The sequence below is a fragment of the Maniola jurtina genome, chromosome 14 (genome assembly GCF_905333055.1).
Source record: "Maniola jurtina chromosome 14, ilManJurt1.1, whole genome shotgun sequence".
Lineage (NCBI taxonomy): Eukaryota > Metazoa > Arthropoda > Insecta > Lepidoptera > Nymphalidae > Maniola > Maniola jurtina.
In genome coordinates, this window is record NC_060042.1 from 7559842 (window position 1) to 7586153 (window position 26312).

Here is a 26312-nt window from a genome sequence, read left to right on the forward strand (position 1 = left end):
AGAGAGTCGTGTCCCATACAATTCGTCCCACGCAGTGGAAGCGAAAGTCGGAAGCGCGGCTACAAGGTGACCTCGTGTGTCGAGTGATCCGTACTAGTGAATCCATTGATTGAATCGATTTTCGATTTTCGATTGATAAACATTGCCTATGTCTGGGTCTTATTGTAGGGTTGGAAAATCTCCCTAGCGTCGTTTACTTTTTGCCAACCTATAGTCAGCGCCATCTAGTTCCAACTTGGCAAGGTACAAGGAGTGATGCGATCTATATTTTCGCACCCTGTAATTAGCGCCAGCTGGTGTGGCTGTTGTGTTACAGTCTCCCCCTCAGCTTCCGAAGGCGTCCCGACGAGGAAACTGGATCAATCGATTTGCTTCTTAGTTGTGTTTCCGGAGCCGTCTCCTCCTTCGTAAAGGTTGAACCGGGGTGTTCATTTTCCCCCTCCCCCTGGATCAAAGCAGCTCCTAACGCATAGTTACTTCTGTCTGTTTTAATAATAGACGGTTTGGTCTTCAAGTAAAACGTTGATGTTCGTCCCGATCTCGTCACGAAGAACCTTGGGCCTTGGGTGGTGTTTGACTTGCCTGAAGTGTCCGCCAGTTTGTAAACAGCGGTTCCACGTTGCGCGCCAGTTGTAGGACAGCTGCCCCACGTTGGGCGCCAGATGTAAGAAAGCTGGGGAAAGTTCCACGTTGTCGACGGGTCGGGATTCAGCCGAAGCAATTCAAACAGCAACGTTGCGTGAAGACACAATGGATTTATTCTAGGTTTTACGGAGTAGAGTCCCTAACCTAGGTCCCACGCAGTGGAAGCAAAGGTCGGAAGCACCACTAGGCGACGAGAGTCGTGTCCCTTACGAACGTCCCACGAAGTGGAAGCGAACGTCGGAAGCGCGACTTTTACACGGGGTTAAGAGAGTCGTGTCCCATACAATTCGTCCCACGCAGTGGAAGCGAAAGTCGGAAGCGCGGCTACAAGGTGACCTCGTGTGTCGAGTGATCCGTACTAGTGAATCCATTGATTGAATCGATTTTCGATTTTCGATTGATAAACATTGCCTATGTCTGGGTCTTATTGTAGGGTTGGAAAATCTCCCTAGCGTCGTTTACTTTTTGCCAACCTATAGTCAGCGCCATCTAGTTCCAACTTGGCAAGGTACAAGGAGTGATGCGATCTATATTTTCGCACCCTGTAATTAGCGCCAGCTGGTGTGGCTGTTGTGTTACAATGATAATTTTTTCTGTCATTATAATATTGAAAATGCTGTTGAAACTTTCATATTTCCTATCGTAGATGGATTTATTTTCCGCTATCATTTATTAATACATTACAGAATTAAAATTAAGGTAATGAATATAATGATACAGTATAAAATAAATTCATACATGCGGATGAAAACTAAAAAGTAAAAGTACCTAAATAAGTTATTTAAAATGAATAATCTGTTAGTTTTCTATTTAAGTTTTTAAATGTCTTTAATCACAATTAGATATTATTCGATATGTACCCTTCCACAATATTATGGTGAAGTACCTACCTCTATAAAATTTTCTCTACTCTAAAGAACGACGTTGGGCAGTATCCAAGTAAAGCAGGTGTTTCTAACAGAGTTGCGGCTTACATTATGGCTCATATTTATTTAAATCTCATCTCCACTAGCATTTTCAAAGCGAAATAAAATGTAAAACACTACTATACCTATATTTTCCGTGATTTTATTTATACTAAAAGTGTGTTAGCAAAATTTCGAACCCTGCAGTTGGGTGGAATATTTTATTTATTTTTAAATGCAACACTTTTCAGAAGTATTTTTTTTTAATTTTTACACGTTGGGAATAGTTATTAGCCTTTTTTATAATCTCTAGTTCAAAATTTCAAAAGCTGTCTGTCTGAAATAAATCAACTTACAGCTACTTCACTATGAAAGAATTGTTTTAAGCTACAGGTACCTACTTTTATAGATTAGTTTATATTGTTTTTAAAGAATATTAGCTATTTTAATAATAACTAACATTCCCCTTTCCCCTCCAACTAAGCGTAAAGCTTGTGTTAGGAGTGGGTACGACCTTTCGGAATTCAGTCCACTCCTATAACCGTTGAGCTATTGAGGTTTATATTATGAGCTTATCCTAAAGGAATCCTAATTATAATCCTGATCCTAAAAGACATACCTATTTCCTATTTCCTGTGTCGTTTTGTGCGCATGTAAATAGACTATAATTTATAACGTTGCCCGCTAAGAAAATATTTTAAGAAATACCAATGAGATTTTAAAAAAACTTACATCCACGCGAACGAATTTCTTTTTTCGTTTTATATTTCTTACATAAAAGAACCAGAAGATTTACGATCAAAATTTTTTTTTATCAAAATTTTGCGTGACGCACCATTTTTATTTATTCAAGTAAGTATCTGTAGCCAGAGCAAAAAGTGAGAGTAATTAATGAACTTTGAGTTTTCTTTGACTCTTTGTGTGCTTTTAATTCTGTTGTAGGTATTATTTATTAACGCTGGTAACGCTTAAAAATCGCTTTCAATTTATGAAAAGAAAAATAATAATTTTCTTTGAAAAACATTTTGTAAATGTTTTTTGTAAGTTGTGGTTAGCCTATATCGCATATTTTAGTATAGGATAACTGAACCATGATCATATTAAAAGAAAACGATTGAAAGACAAAAGATGATCTAATGTAAAAATTAACATCATCTGTTTTTTTGAGGTTCAGATCTGAGTTAATCGGAGGCTTGAGGTTAACTTTACATTAAATGTCAATAGTATGAAGTTGTCAAATCAGGACGCGGACGGACGGTCCCGTTCATACAAAATGATGACACATTTCTGTACAGTTAACGTTAGCTTGAAAAGTTAACGTTTAGTCTCTGGACCCATTTCTTTTCTATTGTCTATTGTTTTCTAATAATTTCGCTTCTGCAGCTTATGTATGTATGTATTATGAATGTTGCATCATCACTGCTCCTTTATAAATAATGACATGAGATCTAGTAGCAAGGAGTAATGACTAATGTCTCTCGCTTCAGAGAGGCAAGCATTTAATGCAATGACAATATTAATGTTCTAAGGAATAAAGGCAAAATTATAATGTATTCGAAATAATTAGCATCTAATACAGAAGAGGGAGTATTACGCTTATTCTTTCTTTTCTGGTAGAAGTAGTTAGGAAATTCGTAGAAGAATAAAACAATTCAACGTAGCGTAAAGGATTACTCGTAGCAAGCTGGAGTGGCGGTGGGCAGGTCATATCTGTCGCAGAAGTCAGAAGCGATGAGGCAAACTTGTTGCGGAGTAGAGACCGCGTGCCGGTGAGTATAATGTAAGGCATCCCCCAGCCCGTTGGAACTAGATACTTAGATGACTTAAAAGTTAGAACGTAGTGGGAAGGGGTGGATAAGAGATGCGGCGGGGCAGAGCGCATTTGGTATCGCGCTCTTGAAAAGGCTTATATCCAGTAGGGAACGCATACAGGCTGATGGATTGGATTGGAGAAGTGGGTAAATGATACAACATCTCTATAAAATCCTTTCGCTATAAAATTGGAAATTCCAGCGTCTTTCAAATGTTGGAACAAATAACTTTAAAAGAGACTTTATAATACTAGTAGTAGGTACATAAAGAACCTACTTAAGTTTTCCGATTGTGTGCGACGTATTTTTATTAAAATTATTCTATTCGATCTATACCAAACAAGTTCTAATAAAACAAATCATTAAAAGAAGATTATATAATCACAAATTGATGTAGAAAATTATAAGAACAGCTTTATCAAATCAAGTCACAAATTGCTTTTTTGCGAGTCATTGCGTTCCATTCCAATGTATAACCGATATCGAAAAGATATGTTACAATTTCATTATTTCAATCCTCATTTTGGATGTAGGAAACCGTAGCAGTTCAGAGGGATAAGTACAGTCATATATCACACGGATGCTAGGAAAAAATCGGGAAATTGTTTTATGAAATCTATATTCGATTGTTCCAAATGTGATCTCTTTTTACCCGACTATGATTGAAATATAAATGAGGAACAAATAGTAACAAAAAAAGGTTGCTCTGTAGTGTAAATATTTGTAGATGTACCAACCTATCTCATAATTAAGTTTTCCATAAGTAATTCAATCCACATCAGGGTTGGAAAAAACTGGTTTTTTTTTAGGAACAAAACATTTGCTTGAAACAATATTAAAAACATGTTTTACGCTAGCGATTAGTATCTAACTATCCTGTAGTGCTAGATGTAACTGTTGAAAATAAAAAATAACAAGAAAAACTGTCACAAACTGTTCAAAACTTTTTTAAATTTTTAAACATGCTTAGAACATTAAACTTTAAAACAATGTCAACCCTGATCCAAATAGAACCACCACAAGAACTTTCAGCTTTTATCAAATAATATCTCCACAATATTTTCAATGTGCTTTCAGGTCATTGAGTCGGACCTTTGACTTAAATACTAAGGTACTTTAATATCAAAAGTATTTTGCACACATAAGGTACGTGGTTCCGAGAATTTCTCATCTTATAATTTCTGACGCGTTCACGTTGTTTTTATTGTTTTACTAGCTGATGCCCGCGACTTCGTTCGCGTGGATGTAGTTTTTTAAAAATCCCGTGGGAACTATTTGATTTTCCGGGATAAAAAGTAGTCTATGTGCTAATCCAGAGTATAATCTATCTCCATTCTAAATTCCAGCCCAATCCGTCCAGTAGTTTTTGCGTGAAGGAGTAACAAACATACACACACACACACACACACACACACACACACACACACACACACACATACAAACTTTCACCTTTATAATATTAGTGTGATGTTTGCGTGCTGACGTGGAAGTGAGACGTGATAAAGTTACTCGTAGAACGTGATTGTTAGTAATAATTTACTTTCCTCATTTTTAGTCACATAACTTATATAATAATGTATAATACCGCTATGACACAGTTAAGAGTTTTCTACTCGTGTTGCTTGATTTTATCACAAAATTGACCAGCACCTCATATCCCCATAAAATATTTGGATATACTTCCGTTAGAGATGAGTGCCAACAATCGAATAAATAACTAGCCAAGTAGGTATCAAGTTTGAGGGGCGTGTTTCTAGTTGTGCCAACACATATCAATCCATTGCAATTGTTAAGCACCGTTGACTCAAGTCAGAACCTTGATGAGTAACCAACTATAGAGGTTTTTTGGCTTTTTCTTTCATCATCACCCCCGGTTTTTATCACTAACATCTGATAATATCTTATGTCTGTGAAAACCTAAGTTTGCGGTAGAAAACGGTACGGTAAAAACCCCTACCATTATGTAATTAATAAAAAGGCAGTATGACCCTTGGCAATGTGAAATACAACGCAGAAAAGAAAGAAACTGCCAGTAAAATGTAGATCGTCAGTTGTCGGACCCTCATAAGTTTCCCTGCAGCGTGTGGCATCATCTGGCCGTTCTAATATAACTTGTGACTTTCTTGTCGGCATCGCAATGTGACATCGAAAACTCGAAAACTATTTTGGCACCATCTGTCCCGTTGTCAGACGAATCTCTGTTCTTGGGACCACAATTTTAGTTTGATAGCGATATAATTTTGCTGAGATGTCGTAACATTTACGAAATGTATCTAATCTGAGTAAAATTTCAGTTTGCATAAACTTTACTGCAATTATTTTAATGTTATATAACCGTATCAGATTCCTTAATTTAATTGGAATACCTACCGCCAAAATATATTGGTAGAATAATTTTTTTTTCACTGGAAATTCTTTATTTATTTAATTGATAGAAAATGTTGCACGCCAGAAATGACTTGGTGCATGTTGTGTTCACAACGAATAAGTAAATAAATAAAAACTAAACACGAAGTTTTAACTTGTTAATTTATTCGTTGAATTTGATCCACAATATTCCATCCCACTTTTGAATTATTTTAAAAGTATAATCCCTACAATTTACATAAAGCATGATACTAACACAATATTATATTATTTTTAAGTAATGCAGATTATTTGTTATATATATTTATTTATTATTATATTTTTATTTATTATTTTTATTTTAATTTATTGTAAGTCTTGCGATTTATCTAAATAATATTGATTATTTTTAAAACTATTGTTAAGTAAATGAACATAGGAAAATGAGACAGAGTTAAGTAAATATTTAAAGCATAGTAAATGTAGAGACGTTGAAACCGCAAAGGGACTTTTTCGCCTTTTAACTAAATTAGTTTATGCAAATCTTATGACCAATGTTACTTTAAGCGTGATCTAATTTATTTCTGTGTCTGTGCTCAGTTTAATAATATCTTTACGAGACTAAGTACAATATAATGGCGCCAGGGCCGAATCGCGAGAGTTTTAATTAATTATAATTATTTTTACCTGAATAAGGCCAAGTCGAAAAGGAGGGTTATGAGTTTGCAATGTATGTATGTATGTACGTTCTTTTGTCCGCTGTGCGAGCTGAAGAAGATGCAAGTACAAACTACAGTCTAGGTTATAGGTTATTGTAAACATTTTAAATTACTTACTAATTATATTAATTATACTCGTTCATCAGTTAGCCGATGAAATTCTGAATTTGAGCTATGAAATCGTTGTGCGTTTTTTTTTTATTATACCTATACCTTTGTTTATTCTATTTAAAAGCTTTTTTTTTACTAAGCCTGTTTTACTAAGGTTTTTTTTGAAATAATTCGATCGTACATTTGTGAAGCCGGCATTAATCTGAACATTTCCTCACCATTTTTCACGTCAGCGACTCGGTTAATTGGAACAGGAATTCGTTTTCACAGTACGAGTAGGTAATTAATGTTCTATTTTTGTCATTTTATCGTTTATTATTAAAACTTTTATCTTGTCAAGCAATGATCAGTTTCTGAGACACATGGCAGTAAATTTTCATGTTGAAAATCTAGTCAAGTAGGTACGTGTCAGAATACGTATAAGGTAGGGTTCCGTAACCATGCTAATTGCTAAAAACTTTGGCGGCCTTTTTTCTTAAACGTGAGTTTTCTTACAAAACTGTCTAAGATACTAATTATTTTATAATACCTATTTAACGAGGTATCACTCGAAGGAGCAAATCAACTTTTTTCGACTCTTCAAATTCAGGTCTTAGGAGGTATCCTGAAAAACCTTTATGTTTTCATTTTACTTGTGTGTAGCGGTAACGATCTATTACTGTGCGGGATATCAACTTACAGCTCTTATAATAATTTATTTTTAAATGTCTGTGACAGATAAACAAATGGACAGACGGACTGGTGGAAACTATAAGGGTTCTTAGTTTCCTACGAAACCCTAGAAATGTATTAATACCCGAGATGTCCGCACCCACCTACCGTTGATTTGAAGAATATGGGCCGCAAGGTCTCAGATCGCAATAATTTTCTCACCCACGTCAATTAGCCTCGTGGCATAGGATACTTACTTCTTTTTAAAAATCTGTCTTTCATTAGATTTTTTAAATCAGATATGCTATACGAGTTGTGAAGACACAAGTGTAAATTAAAAGTTTATAACACCCCCGACAAGTGAAGGTTACAGTAACTAGAAAAGAGCTGATAACTAACAAATGGCTGATCAAGAAGCCACCTTTCAAACAAAAAAAATAAATTAAAATCGGTTCATTCGTTTAGGAGCTACGATGCCACAGACAGATATACAGATACACAGACACACTGATACACAGATACACACGTCAAACTTATAACACCCCTCTTTTTGGGTCGGGGGTTAAAAAATAGTTGCAACAAGAGTAGCATAATAATGATTGCAGATGCATGTTTTACAGAATCGAGCTACTGAATTTCACAGCGCTAGTCGGTTCATATTATGAACTGATTAAAATACAATACTCAAAAAACTTTATGGAATTAAATTTAATAACAAAATGTTTTTAGTCCATTGAACATTTGAAATATAATAAACGATTCCACATCTCTTTTTGAGGTATTCTGTCTAACAGGGTAGGTACGCAATTTATATCCAATTAAAAATAATTAATTCCTACAACTACTTTCGTGGAAGAGTCTCGAAAAGTTTTGCTGAACTTTAACCTATAAAACCAGAACTCCGAAAAATAACAAACGGGGAAGTTGAAAAAGGATCCTTTTATTTATTGGACCAGGAATCACTAAAGTTATAATGTGGAACATTGTTAACGAGATTAAACCTCGTTGGTGAAAGTTTTGCTGTTCGACCCTTGCTTTCCCATAAGAAAATGCCTACCTTTGATTGCAAAGACTACATACCTACTTTTAGCAAATCCTTGATGGTTCTGCGATATTATTTGTAAGTATACATTTTCTTTTACTTTTAACCGCGACTTCGGCCGCGTGGATTTTGGGTTTAAAGATCCCATGGGAACTGTTTGATTTTCCGGGATAAAAAGTTGTCAATGTCAATTACATCGGTTAAGCGGATGGGTTTTTGGGAATCCCGAGGGAACTCTTTGATTTTCCGGTATAAAAAATAGCCTATGTTCGTCCCCGGAATGTAAACTAACCCTGTACCAAATTCCGTCAGAATCGGTTAAACTGTTTGACCGTGAAAAGGTAGCAGACAGACAGACAGACACACTCTCGCATTTATAATCGTATATATTAGTATCGATTTAAACAACTATAATATAATATTATATAACAAGATAACATTATACAAAAAGTGTAAAAATCTTATTGGCGTCACTCAGAAAAGCAGGTATTATTTAAATATTTTTATCGAATTATAGGAATGTCCTCTCCAAAACCAACACAAAAAACACCAGTTCAATGTGTAAGGTTATCCGAGAGTTATAATCTAAACAAACTAATGCCAAAATAAGTAATTTAATTAGAGCGTGATTGCTATCACAACATCTAATTATTCAGTTCACAATCCAAATACCGAAAATATGCGATATCGCTCCGAATCTCGGAAGGAGACTAAACTACAACCTTCGAAACACCCGTATTTATGCTAGTTCAATCTTGTTGGCCTCCTAGCAACAGATTGTATGACATCGAATGAGCCAAATATCGATTTTATCAATCTACCTGCATGAGATAAATTAATAATTTTATATTATTTTTGACAACACAAATCAATTTTTAAAAATAACCTTACAATCTTTAGTCGTTTTTCAGCCTCTGATAAAATTTAATAAGTTTAATCAAGAATATCACAACTTTTAGGCATATCTCTTAACTGCCTCTCCGGAAACTCGTTTAAATTCGGCAGGCCCCGTATCTCCGACACATGTACCTATGCTAATCTGAGCCATTTGCACGCGACGTCTCAAGTCCCTAACGGGTAACTTTACTTTCATGATTTTGAAGTAGGTATACTACGAGTGTATAAAACTAAGTCTAAACCTTGATACCGTGATAATTATAGGTACATAATAAATGGTGGCGCGTTAGTAGTGTTGAATTGGGGATCCTGTATCAAAATCCATGGGGATTTTGGATCACTCTCGCTAACGCTCGTTCGCTACGCTCACCGTGATACAAAATCCCCATGAATTTTGATACAGGATCCCCAATGTAGGCTACTGTCCACAACAACACATTAAATAAATGGAGTATTCCTAAATCCAAGCAACAATTAATCACTATCAACAGTGAGACAAAATCCTCAATGACTAGTTATTGCGGATCCTATATCATACGCCCGCACCGCACAGTGGATGATATAATACGATGAGTTCGACGAGACTGCGGCATTCATAAGAAATGCGAACGAGCCCATATGCATGATAATTTTACGTCTAAAAGTTTGCTCTCGCATAGTTAACCATTTGATTTGTTGCGCTCAAATTATTTTTGTATATTGATCGTGTTTCTGCTTGATCCGGCATTGCTGTATTCATTAGTATGAATTTCGATCGATTGATTCGAGGCTTGCGCATACTTATAATAGGTTGGATAAAGGTAGACTCTTTAAATGTTTATAGCTCATCAGAAATATATTCGTATTACATTAACGATTGCTTTTCCACATATCGGACATAACATTTTATCCAACGATAAAGCACATTTAGTACACGTTATAGCATGACCACATGGTATATAACACGCAGCTACTTCTTCTACAAGACAAATTTTGCAGCAAAGTGTTTCTTTAATATTTTCAACACATAATATGTTTCTGTCTGCAAAAGAACTTATTATATTGTTATTTACAAATTGTTCAGATACTTTTGATGCACCACAAACATCTTTGCTATCACTTTGTAGGTATGTTTCACCCTTCACAAGTAAAACATAGGGACAGGACGGAAACCAGCGTGCGTGCTCCGACCATGGATGATCTTCGATGCCCCAGTCTTTGAGCCTGCCATCACAAAAGTAACAAATCACGCGATCACTATCTCCTGTATAAAAAAAACCAGCATCAGCCATTTCTTGAGGTTTTTGATTTAAATCTTGAGGCCAGGTATCAAAACTTCGCAATCTTGCGATTTGAGTTGCATAGCGAGGATATTTAGGATATATTAACTCCATTCTGATCTACAAACAATGAATTTTGGATAAAGATTTATTAGTAAAAATATATTATAGCAGATTTCTAGTAAGGTGTGCAAGCTTATCATACATTATTATTTATCGAAAATTAATTCTTTAATGATGAATTTAGACACATTTCCCGCTATTTAAATATATTTCGATTGTTATAAATACTTTGATAAATAGAGATTAATGGACGAAAAAAATACGTACAATGCGTACTAATATAATAAATTCACTGATGCCCCCACGACTTCATCTGCATGGATTTAGGTTTTTAAATCCTGCGGGAACTCTATGATTTTCCGAGATAAAAAGTTGTCTATATCTCTCCAGTTCTTTTACTATACCCACGAAAAATCATGTCGATTCGTTGCTCCGTTGCGACGTGATTGAAGGACGAACCAATAAACAAACAAACAGACACACTTTAGCATTTATAATAAGTATGATTAGTGATGCAAAAAGGCGTCTGTCTAAACTAAAGACTAACGGCTGAATCTTGCCGAAATTTGATACACAGACAATTCACATCTTGGAGACGGATCCAGGATATTTTTTGACGTCGAAAATTAAAGGATTTCCGCTCAAGTTTTAAATCAAATTCGCAAGGAAGAAGATTGAAGCATCAAATAGGAGCAAATATTATTAGACCTTTCACAAATTTTATACCTACCTATGGAAAGTAGTAAAATGTATAACCTTTTAACATTTTAACTATCGCGAGTCCGACGCATACCATTCCTTTTACGGTTAGATCTCAATTCACTGCGTAACTATAAACAACAGCGTCTTCCATGCTTCAAAATCGAACACCTATAGCTGATGCGGCAATAATTTATACGTAAGACAGTGTTCATACGAATGTATAAATCTAGTCTGATTACTTTCGCAAATATAAGTTTTATGTTGTGATGATTTAGTGTTTAAAGTTACATGCGCAAATGTTTAAATCTAATTTATTTCAATCCATTTCGTTTATTATGAAAGAGGTTTTAGAATTCGAGCGTATAAATAGGTCGATCCTAAGCGTCACCATTCCTTTCTTTCCGAGTTTTGGATACGACGACAACAACAGTCGAAATAAAGTATGTAAGTATTTTTATTTTATATGTTTATTTTTGAATTAAGCAACTAGGTACCTATTGAATTTTTATTTGGAGTTTTCATGTTGATAGTTACTTAAATTGTTTTTCAGGGCCTCTTCATCTTTCATCAATCCATTTGACGAAGACGAAGACCCCATCGCTTTGGTGCAGCCCCCATCAACATCGAAGTCTCTTAAGAAGAAACGTGAGGTGAAGCGGAAGAAGACGATCAAGAAAAAGGAGGTGACTTCTTCTGCTCCGAAGAATCCGTTCGAATCGAGCGGATCGGAATCTGAACCCGAAACGTCTCCAAATACACCTACGAGTCCATCTGTTAAGCGGAGGAGGTTTATTACCGAATCTGAGGTGAGTTGTCTTATTTATATTTTATTGGATTAAAGCTTTTAAAAGACTTCCCAATAAGAATGTTGTTAGGCAATTGGTCTGTATATAAATTTATGAATATAGTTTGTTAAAGTTATTATTTTGTTAGGGATCATATCCGAAGGGTACCAGTGGGATCCTATTACTAAGCTACCGCTGTCCGCCCGGACGTCTGTCTGTCAGCGGGCTTTATCTCATGAACCATAATAGGTAGAGAGTTGAAATTATCGCAGATGATACTAAATTGAATATTTTTCAATTTCAGGATGAATCTACTAGCAAGCCAGTGCGCGCTGCGAAATTGAGAAGTTTTCTCAGTCGGCGCGTTGCGTCGGGGTATACATCCCAATCAGACCCATCGAAGAAAGGCAGCTACTACTTCGAGCTGCGCGTCTACAACTCTGAAGAAGTGGAGAAACTCGCGAACAATGAGCGTTGGAAGCATGCCATCTGCACACTAAAACTTGCAACTGATTTAAATTCGGTGGTATGGAAGTCCCTCACCAAATTAATTGATGATAGTAAGGCTGAACTAAAAAATATTCAGCCCATTTTATACCCTGCAAATGAAAATAATTTCTAAGATAAATTTTGTAAATTAAATTTTGTAAATCTTAGAAATTATTTTCATAAATAAATTCAAAAAATATTTCATCTGCAACATATTGTATATAATAAGTATGACAATTAAATTACTATCTTTATGTTTGTGCCTGTAAATATTTTTTAACGTGTTTTTTTTACAGAAATTACAAAGCCTAAACCATACAAAGCCTAGACCATACAAAGCCTAGATCATACAAAGCCTAGACCATACAAAACCTAGACCATACAAAGCCTAGACCATATGAAACTAGAAATATAAAAACTAGAACCATATGAAACTAGAACCATATAAAATTAAATTAACGTGTTTTTTTTACAGAAATTACAAAGCCTAAACCATACAAAGCCTAGACCATACAAAGCCTAGATCATACAAAGCCTAGACCATACAAAACCTAGACCATACAAAGCCTAGACCATATGAAACTAGAAACATAAAAACTAGAACCATATGAAACTAGAACCATATAAAATTAAATAAAAATGTCTAAATGTTCATATCGAAAGATTTGAAGTTGGGATATTAATAACGTGATACTTACAGCCCTTATACTCTTACTAAGTCTGCACATTGTCTGAAAATAACTAGATTACTTTATTTTAATACAGTCATCTCATAACTATCCAAAATTTAAAATCTAGAACTGAGAAACTAGAACCATACAAACTAGATACTTGACATGTTTGAATGTTGATATCGAAACATCGCATTACTTCCATTCTATTAATAACTGTTTACTGTTTATTAGCCAATAGCTTGATTTATTATTTAGCTGTATTTCCTTACCGATTTTTTATACGCAGAATATTAAAACCAGAACTGAGAAACTAGATACTAAATAGATAAACAAGATAAGCAATTCTATGAAATTGAAAATGTTTTTCTGCAAAGAGTGTAACCTTTATGTTAAAACATCTATATCGTCACATAACAGAACAAATACTCATAAATCTAATAGTTTATTTCAATCTAGATATGAGAATGTGCAAATTATAAAAACGGCTTTTAGAAACAGAATAATCAGTTACAAAGTAAATCCGACCTCTACAACTTTAGTTCCAGAGAGTTTTTTTTCACAAATATTTAAAACCACACGCGAGATCATAAATATATCTCTAAAGAAACACACTGCCATTAAAGTAAATTTCGAGTTATTTGTTTCGTATATTTTACCAAAAAATTTTGAAAAGTCTATTAAATCTTTCAGTACTAAATATGGTATTATAGTCCAAAGTACTGATATTGATAATTTTTTATTACAATGTGCTCAAAAGTTAACTTGCAAATGCGCAGAATTCGAACAGTCAGAATCTGGTTGGACAATTGATTCTATCAGTCATTTGGAGATAAATATTAATAAATATAATCCTCTGAAAGGTGGATCATATTTGGCATTACCATCACATATAAGAAATACAAAATCATGTCTAAATATTCATAATTTCGATGATTGTTGCTTTTTATGGTGCATTGCTGCTAAAATGTATCCTACAAAACTTAATTCCAATAGAGTTTCATCATATCCTCATTATTCATTGCTTTTTGACATAAGAAATATGACATTTCCTCCGGGAATTGAAGATATTAAAACCTTTGAGAAGAACAATCCAACTATTAGTGTAAATGTTTATGGGTTAGAAGCCAATAATACAGTTACAGGTCCTTTGTATGTGACTTTAGCTCGAAAACTTACCCATGTTAATTTATTATATATTACTAAAAATGACAAAGCCCATTACTGTTTGATTAAAGACTTTGGCCGACTTGTGCGAAGGCAATTAACAAAACACAAGTCTAAAATATTTTTATGTGATGAATGTTTTTTATATTTCGCAAATGAACAAAAACTACACAATCACGATTGTGCTAAAAGACAAACTGTACTTCCAGAAGATGGTAGTAAGTTGCATTTTTCAAACTATGAGAGAACTCAAAGAATTCCTATCGTGATATATGGCGATTTTGAGAGCTTGCTTTGTAAATATTCAAACGAAAATAAATCTCTTTATACTGAAGATATACAAACACATGAACCATCTTGTTTCGCTTATTACATATGTTGCCATTCTAAACCTGAGCTTAATGACTTTGTAAGCTATCGCGGACCAAACTGTGGTAAAAAATTTGTTGAAAGCATTACGCGAGATGTAAAAAGATTGCACGGTATTTTAAATACAAATAATCCAATGTTTCCTCTTACTACCGAAGAGTTGACTTCATATAATGAAGCAAAAATTTGCTGCATCTGTAAAACAATGTTTAAAAAATATGATATAATAGTAAAGGATCATGACCATTTTACAGGTAAATACCGAGGCCCTGCTCACAACACTTGTAACATAAATGCAAAAAAATGTACGTTTATACCGATCATTTTTCATAACTTGAGTGGTTATGATTGCCACTTATTTATTAAAGAATTATCAGAAATTACCGGAAAAACGAGCTTGATACCAAAATCTAAAGAAAAATATATATCATTCACAAAATTTTTACCTATTGATAAAACAAATGCTGCTCAACTGAAGTTTATCGATTCATTTAATTTTTTGAGTTCGGGTTTGGATAAACTGGCAAAGAGTCTTCATCCGAATGATTTTCAGCATATGCGTGTATTTATTAAGGATGAACACTTATTAAATTTGGCCTGTAAAAAGGGTGTCTATTGTTATGATTATATGGATGCATGGGAGAAATATAATGAAACAAAGTTACCAAAACATTCGATTTTTTTTAATAAACTCACAGGTGAAAATATTTCCATTGAGGATTACGAACACGCTTTAAAAATATGGAAAACTTTTGGTATAAAAAACTTAGGAGAGTATACAGATTTATACTTACAATGCGATGTCTTATTACTATGCGACGTTTTTGAAAAGTTCAGAAATATGAGTTTAGACTATTATAATTTAGACCCCTGCTATTATGTATCATCTCCATCTTTAAGTTGGGACGCAATGTTGTTATATACTAAAGTTGAGCTTGATTTGATTTCTGATGTGGATATGTATCAGATGTTAGAAAAAGGTATTCGAGGTGGTTTAGCCCAGTGTTCATTGAGATATGCTGAAGCAAACAATAAATATTTACCATCCTACAATAAAAATGAGTCAAGTACGTACTTAATTTATTTAGACTGTGTCAACCTTTACGGTTTTGCTATGATGCAAAAAATGCCAATGCGTGACTTTAAATTTTTAAATGAAAATGAAATTAAAAATTTTGATGTAAGGAACATTTCTAAAAAAAGTCAGTGTGGATATATTCTCGAGGTAGATTTATGTTATCCGGATAATATTCATGATGCTCATTCAGACCTACCATTTGCTGCGGAAAAATATTCTCCTGCTCAAAATCAAAGCAAAAAATTGGTGGCAAATTTATATAATAAACATCGTTTTGTTATTCATTATATGCACTTGCAAGAATGCTTAAAGAATGGTTTATTGCTTTTAAAAATATACAGAGTGCTATCTTTTTATCAGGACAACTTTTTAGAGCCTTAAGTAGAGTTTACACGAAGCCAGTAATGCTGGCGCCAGTCTGCAGACAAGCCAGCGTTGGCCTGGCCCTTGTTGTTTAGACGCGGCCAATCATTCACGGATTTTTTCTTCTGGTGTGCACACGTTTGGAAAAACAACAAAGAACACACACCGTATGGACATTCGCCAGTGACTGGCGAGACTCGTCTACACGTGTCCGCAACGCTGGCGCGGGGGTCGAAGGGTATGCGGGCGGAGGTCACTGGCTAGAAAAATAGACGGTCGCTCTATTCTCGCCAGCGTTGGCAGCCAGCGCTGGCTTGGCTTGAAAAACTGTTTACACAAGGCCAATACCAAGCCAGCACTGGCTGCCAGTCTTATTGGCAGCCAGTGTTGGCTCCGTGTAAACTATGCTTTATATTTTTTTAAACACAAGTCTCAGACAAAATGCCAAGTCTGATTTTGAGAAAGACTTTTTTAAAAAGCAGAATAATTCTATTTTTGGAAAAACGATAGAAAACAAAAGGAAGCAGGTTGACGTAAAACTAGTAAACGTTTGGAGAGATACTACAAATAATACTAATAAATTGAATGGAGCGGAAAAATATATTAGTGCACCACATTTTCACAGTTTATCAATTTTTTCTGAAAACTTAGTAGCTATTCAATTGAAAAAAACAAAAATTGTCTTAGATCGACCAATATATATTGGATTCACGATTCTTGAACTGTCGAAAACGCATTTGTATCATTTTCATTATTCGGTCATAAAAAGAATCTATGGAAATAATGTTCAGTTATGTTATACGGATACTGATAGTTTACTATATCTTGTAAAAACTGATGATTTTTATGAAGATATGAAAGATAACATTCATTATTTTGATACTAGCAATTTTGAAGATGATAATATTTTTAATATGCCGAAAGCTAATATGAAAATACCTGGATATTTTAAAGACGAAATGGGAGGAGAAATCATTTCTAAATTTGTTGGTTTACGCGCAAAATTATATTGTTTACTTTCTGAGAAAAAAACTATCAGTAAAGCAAAGGGTATCACGAAGCCTGTGACAAAAAAATTAAACTTTGAGAAATATAAGAAAGCCTTATTTTGCAATGAAAATATAAGAGATGATATGTTTGTCATACGATCAAAAAATCATCAGGTTTTTACTCAGAAAATTAATAAATTAGTATTAAATAGTGATGATAATAAAAGGCAAATAATGGAAAATGATTTTAAAACTTTGCCTTGGGGGCATTACAGCACGATTCTTTAGTAAAAATATTATGCTAAGTACCTATGTATTTTACAAATTTTTATGTGTCTAATTTTAATATTAGTTTTAATGGTAATTTAGCATTTAATAAATTTGATTAAGTTTACCACAGTGTTTTATTTCAAATAAAATCACAACATATTTTATATTCCCTTTATTAATTCAACCAATTATTTACATTACTTCATAAACTTAGTACTTAACATAAGATTAACGTATTATAAAAACTTACTACTTAATGGAAAATATTCGGACTACAACTTACTTGCATGATATGAAAATATAAAATATACTTTATACTTTAATTAGAACTCATTTATGCTTTTTATTTTTACAATCGCAAAATAACAATAAAATAATATTAAATTTAACTATTCAGGCACACTTAGCTTTTGTATAATCCTATTAATTAAATCTTCTGTAGCATCCATCATATTGTCATAATTATCACTCACTATGTACTGTACACTCAAATTAGTCTTTGCACTGTTCTCCTGTTCTTTACTATCAATTTCAAGTATTTCAATTTTTATAATGTGGCTTCCCTTTGCTTTATTTTTCCGTATAACAAAAGATGAATCTGGAGCTGGTGAAATCACATGATCTATTTTTGGAAGCTTCTTTTTTAAAGACAATTTATTTTTCTTTTTTATGGTTTTCAAACTGGTGTTATTTTCAAGTGTTTCATTATTTTTTTGCTCACGTAAAGCTTTCAATCTATTCTCTTCTTCTCTTTCTAAAATAGCATCCAAGTCTTGAGCTCCATAAAATGGATTATTCATACTTGTGTTTCTTTCGTCATCCGTGAAATAAAAGTCCGACATGATGCTGTAACAAAATACAAAATTTTATAAATATAACAATAAAACAACATTTATAAAAATATCAATAAACAAATTCTAAAATAGAAAAGAATACAGTCAAAATATTATATAAGTAATTTTTTTCACTAACCAGAAGCGAGTGAGTTCCTTGCGTGAGAAGATCTGGGAATGAAAATTGTTTAGTAACAAATCTATGGAGTCAAGTTTTCAAAACAATTGTATATACTTGTATGACATTCGTCCGCATTATGCAATCTCTAGCGACATGTTAGAACCTGTTTAGTATTAAGTTCTTACGAATTTCAATTTCATACTATTATCACAAGGTTTAAATTAAAATGTATACCTACATTTTAATATAATCATCGACAAATAATAGTGCGCTAGACAAGTGCGAAGTGAAACACGAATGTGATACCTACAAGCAATACCTTAAAATTTAAATCAACTAGCAATAATATGAAGTTATTTAATAAGTTGCATTTTTAAAATTATCATCAATCAGTAATATGAAGTTGATAAAACAGGCTGAATCATTAAAAATAAATTATATAGATGTTGAAACACCACCACCATGCTTTAGCCGACATAGTAAACTTCTACCAAACATAATTCGATGCATAATTTGCGGACCCTCCAACTGTGGGAAAACAAATATTATGATAAACTTATTATTGCACGAAAATGGACTTAAATTCCAAAATGTTTATATTTACTCAAAGTCCACTTTTCAATCTAAATATTGTTTCCTACAAAAAGTTTTTCAAAATACTCCAGATGTTAAATTTATTATGTTCAAAAATAGTGAAGAAGTTATTTCGCCAACTGAAGCCTTAAGAAATTCTATTTTCATTTTTGACGACGTGACTTGTGAAAATCAAGTTAATATTCGAAATTATTTTTCGATGGGCAGACACAAACAAATTGATTGCTTTTACTTGACCCAAACATATTCAAAAATTCCTAAGCAATTAATACGTGACAATGTTAACTTTTTAATTATTTTCAAGCAAGATGATATAAACTTAAAACATATATATAAGGAACATGTTAATTCTGATATGAGCTGGCATGTCTTTAAACAATTGTGTGCAAGTATTTGGAAAGATCCGTTTATGTTTTTATCAATCAACAAAGATTGCGAACTAAATAACGGTCGGTACAGAAAAACATTTGACATATTCGTGAAATTCGACTAACAATTTTACAATTATATACCACATACGAGACACAAATTTAGTCAGTCAAATGAGAGCACTGGTAAGAATACCTACCCATATTTAATTTAAAAATGGAAGCCGTTGTAAAGAAACAATTAATTAAATCAATTGAAACCATCAAAAAGAAAGCAAAACAAATGCGTGAAGAAGAAGATGATTTAGAACTAAAAAGGCGCAAACTTTTTAAATCCATAACGGATCCATTAGAATCCATAGTATTGCAAAAAAAAGAAAATAAAAACAATAGTCACCATGATTTACCAGATACATGTTCACCTTCAACTTCTGATAAAATTAAAAACATAGAAAATGATGATAAAAATTATGTAACACCAAAACCAATAACTTCTACCCAAAATTTTGAAGAAATCGAAGAATTCTATACTCCATCTCCAACGCCTGAAAAAAGCAATGAAATCTATAATTTGAATGTACCTTTTGGTGTACGTAATGAAAATAGTAATTTAATGATTGGAAATACAAAAGTAACATTTTCAGATGGTGATGCTCATAGCAAAAATATGATGGCTAAAATAGGAAATAGATCCTATGAAGTAACCCCAGGTTTGGCAGAATTATTATTTCAGAGTAAACCAGATGTAAAGATTGTATCTGATCAAGATAAATTAGTATATAAAGATATTTTATGCAATACTAGTGCACATAGGAGAGATTATAACCCTACGAATCAGATTAAAGGCGATAAAGGGACAAAATATACTAAAATTGTGAAACCTCTCTTTACTGATAGTGAATTAAAAGAAAAAAAACAAGGTGGTTTTATGCCAACTCTTAAAACTTTGAAAAAAAATACAGATTTCATATACTGGGATGATCCGAATGAGTTAGTAGATAGATTGAAAATTTTAATTGCTTCAAAAGATGCTGGCAACACTAGTCATGACAATGAGATTATATCAATAATTGAAGAACTTAAAGAAGCTGGTATAATAAAATAAGTATATAAAAATAAAACCTGGTTACATTTTTGCTTAGTTCTATAAACACTGTTGAACATGAATGTCAACAAGTTTGGTCATCATGTACACAAGAAACTGAAAATGGATAGCTCTGCCTTAGAAAATATCTTTGATGCTCAACATAAAATCATCAAACATGTTGGTACACCCATTGACCCAAACGACTGTGCTACTAAACTATATGTTGACAAATTCTTAGATGGGCTCTATATACGATTAAAAACAGTAGAGGAAACATTGTTGCAGTTAAAATCAGAAATAAATAGTCTAAAAAGGAATATAGAAGGTGTAAGTCGTAAATTCAAAAAATGAGCAAAGATAGTGTAGTAAATGAAATACATAAAAATGTTAGGAAAAATTTTCCTCGAAGACATGTTATACTTAAAGACATTGATGATGTATGGCAGGCCGATTTAGTTGATATGCAATCATTCTCAAAAGATAATTCACAATATAAATATATTTTAACAGTCATCGATGCTTTTTCAAAGTATGCATGGGCATATCCGCTTAAACTTAAAAATAAAGAAACTGTGACTGAAGCATTTAGTAAGTTACTAGAAAAAGGTCGTGTTCCCAAAAATCTACAAACTGATTTAGGAACAGAATTTTATAATAGTTGTTTCAAAAAATTATTACAAAAATACGGTATAAATCATTATTCCACTTATTCCACTAAAAAGGCGTCAATAGTAGAAAGATTTATAAGAACGTTGAAAACTAAAATGTACAAGCAATTTAGCTTGCAAGGGAATTACAAATGGAATGATGGAACCCTCGAGCACATCATGAAAAAATATAACTCCACATTTCACAGAACAATTGGTACAGCTCCAGATAAAGTTAATGAAAAGAATAAACAAAATATACTAAAAAGATACAGACTACTACAATTATCAGCACCATCGCAGAAACGTTCAAAATTCAAAATTGGAGATTATGTAAGAATAAGCAAATACAAAGGAACTTTTGACAAAGGATATACTCCCAACTGGTCAACTGAAATTTTTAATATAGCTCAAGTTCAAAACACTCATCCAATTACTTACCTTCTAAAAGATGCAAGACAGCGACCTATTTTAGGATCATTCTATACTGAAGAATTACAAAAAACAAAACATCCTGATATATATCTTATTGAAAAGGTTTTAAAAACAAAAGGAAATAAATTATATGTCAAATGGTTAGGTCTGCCGCCTAGTGAAAACAGTTGGATAGATAAACTAAATCTTTTATAAACACATTTTATGTTAACAACTTTCAGTCTCTTATTATCTACGATACTGAGCAGAGTTCTCTTTTATTAAAAATGGAGAAACAACCATCCAAGCGTAAAATGACTTTGAGAAGAAAATCTAACAATTTGAAAACAAGTAATTCTGGTGCTGGTTTTAAGAAAAGCTTTAAGGATATTGTATCTCGCGCGAAAAAACATATCCATAAATTGAAACCTAAATGCAAAAAAGCTGCAATCGAATTAGCTCTTGCTGCTGCTAAGGAATTAGCAGCGACATCTTCAGTTAATGTACCGCGTATAATACCCATACCAAAGACAGGTGGGGTTTTGCCACTAGTCCCCATATTTGCAGGATTGTCTGCCGCGGGCAGCTTAGCGGGTGGTACTGCTAGTATAGTGAAAGCAGTCAATGCTATTAATTTAATGAAAAAAAAATTTCAAGAACTAAAGAGACATAACGAGAAGATGGAAACATTGTGTATCGGAAAAGGATTATTTATAAAGCCCTATGGTAATGGTTTGGGAATATACACAGCAAAGGAAAAAAACTGATTCGGCGGCTACCTAATCGTGCTCTAAGTAACTTGGATATTCTAAAAATTTCAAAAAATATTCCTTATTTCAGAGGTGTATTTATGAGAAATGAACTTCCAAAATATCCTTTTAAAAAAGAGTGTGGTATCATCAACTTAGATAGCTCTCAAAATCCTGGAACTCATTGGGTAGCCTATGCAAAAATAAATAATTACATTGAATACTTTGATAGTTATGGTAATTTGAAACCGCCTAAAGAATTTGTAAAATATGTGGGAGCGAATATTAATTATAATTATGACAATTATCAAGGATCTAATTCTTATAACTGTGGCCATCTATGTATCAAATTTCTTATTAATTTTTGGAATAAAAATTGAAAATAAATAGATGATACAAAAATATGTAAGCTCATTTAACCATCATGTCTATTACACTCACGATCGTGGGTGAAAAATCTATTCTAGAATCATTTTACGCCCCTCCTCTTATTTTGGAAGACGAATATGAGTGTGGCTTAGTATATTTTTCTGCATTTAATTCAATTCCAAATGTAGACTATAATAATAATGTGTTTGAATATGGAGAAGAGAAAAAAAGAATTCTTATTCAACCAGGTGCTTACGATTTACAAGATTTGTATGAATACCTAAAAGAAAGAGTTGAAAATTGTGAATTACAAATAAAATCTAACATCAATACAATGACATGCTCTTTGTACTGTACTGAAACTATAAACTTTAATTCAGAAAATAGTATTGGACCTATGCTAGGTTTTTCTAACGAAAAACTAAAAGCAAATAAATGGCATGAATCTACAGAATCCGTTAACATTCTACCACTGTCTGTCATAAGGATCGAATGTGATCTTGTACAGAGTTCGTACACTAACGGTTCTCCTTCACATATTATTTATGAGTTTGTGCCAAACATTCCTCCAGGTCATAGATTTATAGAATCTCCAAGTAATGTGATATATTTTCCGGTCAAAAGAAAGATAATTTCATCAATAACAATAAAAATTTTGGATTTGGAAGGCAATAATATAAATTTTAAGGGCGAAACTATTGTTTTGTGTCTTCATTTGAAAAAGTCAAAATGATCGTATTTAACAAAAGTAATTATTATAAAGAGTATAACCCAACTATTAAGAAAGTTATTACCAAGGAAAGTGTAAAACAAAGAAGACGTGTTAGAGTATATAAAAAAATTCATCAGAGTAATAAACAATTTCTTAAAGCCCTCGGCTTCAAAGTATGAGCCTCCTTCAGATCAACGAATTACCTGAATTCGATAACTCTATCGAGAGTTATGAGGTTCATACATATAATCCATACAATAACAGTTTCAATGAAAATGATGAAATTCGGATACCTATTCACCAGCAAGATATTTACGTGTTACCATCAGCCAGTTCCATTTACATTGAAGGAAAAGTTTCGGTGACTCATAAAGATCAAGCTGGCAAAGTTCAAAAGAAAAGTGTTGACTTCAGTAATAATGCAATTGCATTTCTTTTTCAAGATATCCGATACGAAATGAATGGTGTTGAAATCGATCGTATTAGAAATGCTGGAATAACTACAACCATAAAATCTTTCATTTCAATGAATAGCGGTGACAGTAAAGCGGCTGCTGCTTGGGGTTGGAATATAGACGGATTTAAAAATCAAAATGGAAATTTTAATGCTTTGATACCCTTAAATAAGATTTTAGGTTTTGCTGAAGACTACAATAAAATAATAATAAACTGTAAACATGAACTCATACTTAACAGAGGTAGTACTAACATAAATAGTGTTGTCATGGGTAGCGATGATATTGTAGACATTGATATACAGAGAATCCAATGGCGAGTACCACATATTAAAGTATCAGATCAGCAAAGATTAATACTTTTAAGGAAATTAGAAAAAGATAATCCCGTACAAATAGCATTTAGAAATTGGGATTTGTATGAATATCCATTATTGCCAAAAACTACCAAACATTCATGGGCGTTAAAGACTGCTTCTCAATTAGAAAAACCTCGATATGTTATATTTGGTTTGCAAACTAATAGAAAAAATGTTAAAAACAGAGACAGCACAATATTCGATCATTGTACATTAACCAATGTCACATTATTCCTGAATTCCCACTATTATCCGTATGATGCTTTAAATCTCAAGTTTGAGGAAAATAAATACAGTATATTATACGACATGTACACCAAGTTTCGTCAGTCGTTTTACAACCTTCCTATTGATCCACTGCTTGATCTTCATACATTTAAAGAAATAGCGCCTTTATTTGTCATAGATTGTTCCAGACAAAATGAAAATTTAAAAACTGGTCCAGTTGATGTTCGTCTGGAAATAGAAACGTCTCAGGAAATTCCAAGCAATACCAGCGCTTACTGTTTAATCATAAACGATCGTCTTGTGGAGTATAGGCCGCTGAGTAACATTGTTCGAAAACTATCATGAAAATTATTGTGGACGTTCAAGGTTTTAAAAATGATCAAAATTACTTTCTGCCTAAAGAGATTGCTATAGTGTATAGTGATCGAGTTCAAGTTTTGTTAATAAAACCACCATATCCCTATGAATGGCTAACAGACACAGAAAAGAAACAAGTTAAATGGATTGAAAAGAATAGAAAAATATTATGGAGCGAGGGAATCGTGCCTTACGAGACCTATAAATACCATCTAATAGATATTTTAAAAAATAATGATATTTATTGTAAAGGCCTTGAAAAGCAGTTATGGTTAAAAGATATATTAAGTAATCCTAACGTACATAATTTAGAAGATAAAGGATGTCCTCGTTTATTAACATTGTATGAGTTGTATAATTCACATTCTGACATATATAGTTGTGTTTATCATCCGACCATCTGTGCGCTGAAAAATGTAACTTGTTTAAAAAAGTGGTGTATGAATAATAAAGTTTTAGATGATTAAATATGCTTGTTTAATTTCCATATACCTGCTTCTTTTATTTAATTTACTGATTATACTCGTATTGAAAACACAATATTTGGTGTAGGTTGTTATAGCCAAATAGTTGTTTTTCATGTTGTAAAAATATTACATTTGAAGAGTAATTTTAAAATTCAAGGTTTCTTAGTACCTATCTAGTTTTATCAACATATTTGCTCGTGCAAATAGAATGAATATTTCGTTCTTAAACCATGTGAATAGTTTGTTCAAAATACGGATAGTTGATTAATTTTTGCTTGGATTTAGCTACACTCCATTTATTTAATGTGTTGTTGAGGACAGTAGTTTAGAATTGGGGAATTCTGTATCAAAATTGGTGGCGATTTTGGATCACGGCGAGCGAAGCGAGCGAGCGTAGCGAGAGTGATCCAAAATCCCCACCAATTTTGATACAGAATCCCCAATTCAACACTACTCGCGATCGCCTAAAGGTCAGTGGACGCATATAGGCTACATACAATTTGGATAATATGGATGGATGGATACATACAAACCTATGATAAACATAAAGTTATATAAAAATATATACTTAGTTACATTAAAAAAAACATATAGTTGCCACCAAAACCAGTCTTCTTCTTCTTCGTCTTTATAGACTAAGCTAAGAACTTTTTTGATCTGGTTCCTCCTTCCCTTTTTACTATTGTATCGCAAGGCATCGTCAAGGTCTACACACGAACCTAGGTACGTTGGCCAAACTCCATGGACATGTACAAAGCGATTTGCTTTCTCGTTTCTAATTCAAATTGTTAGGTTGTGGAACATCCTTCCGGAACCAGTTTTTCCTCCACTTTTAATAAAGGAACCTTCAAAATCAATAGTGAATATAGGCATCTCGGCAAGTGCGCTCTATCTTAGGATGCATCATCACTTGCCAGCAGGTCTGATTGCAGCCAAACATCATCATCATCATCATCAAAATTGGCTTGGTCAAGCAAACTTCGCCATCGGGTCGGTCAGATGCAGCTACCTTCCAGCTCAGAACCCCTAGAACCCTCATGTCCTTCTCCACTCCATCAACCCACCGACCTCTAGCCTCCTCGGCCTCTACGGCCAAGCGCTAGTCGATAAATCAAAAAAAATAGTAATTCTCTTGTCAAACTTCATTTTCGCCACAGTAGCATAGTGCGACATTACAGCATGCCACAATATGGCTGCATAATACGGTACATGGTCGCACA

General features: G+C 33.2%; 1 long non-coding RNA gene across 1 annotated transcript; it reads right to left on the minus strand.

Annotated features, from left to right (window-relative positions):
• Positions 1 to 1977: 1977 nt before the first annotated feature.
• Positions 1978 to 16481, minus strand: LOC123871665. The gene is made up of 2 exons (XR_006797316.1): positions 16077 to 16481; positions 1978 to 2029 (listed from the first exon to the last, which is right to left on the minus strand). It is a non-coding gene; the product is annotated as an uncharacterized LOC123871665 (long non-coding RNA).
• Positions 16482 to 26312: the final 9831 nt, after the last annotated feature.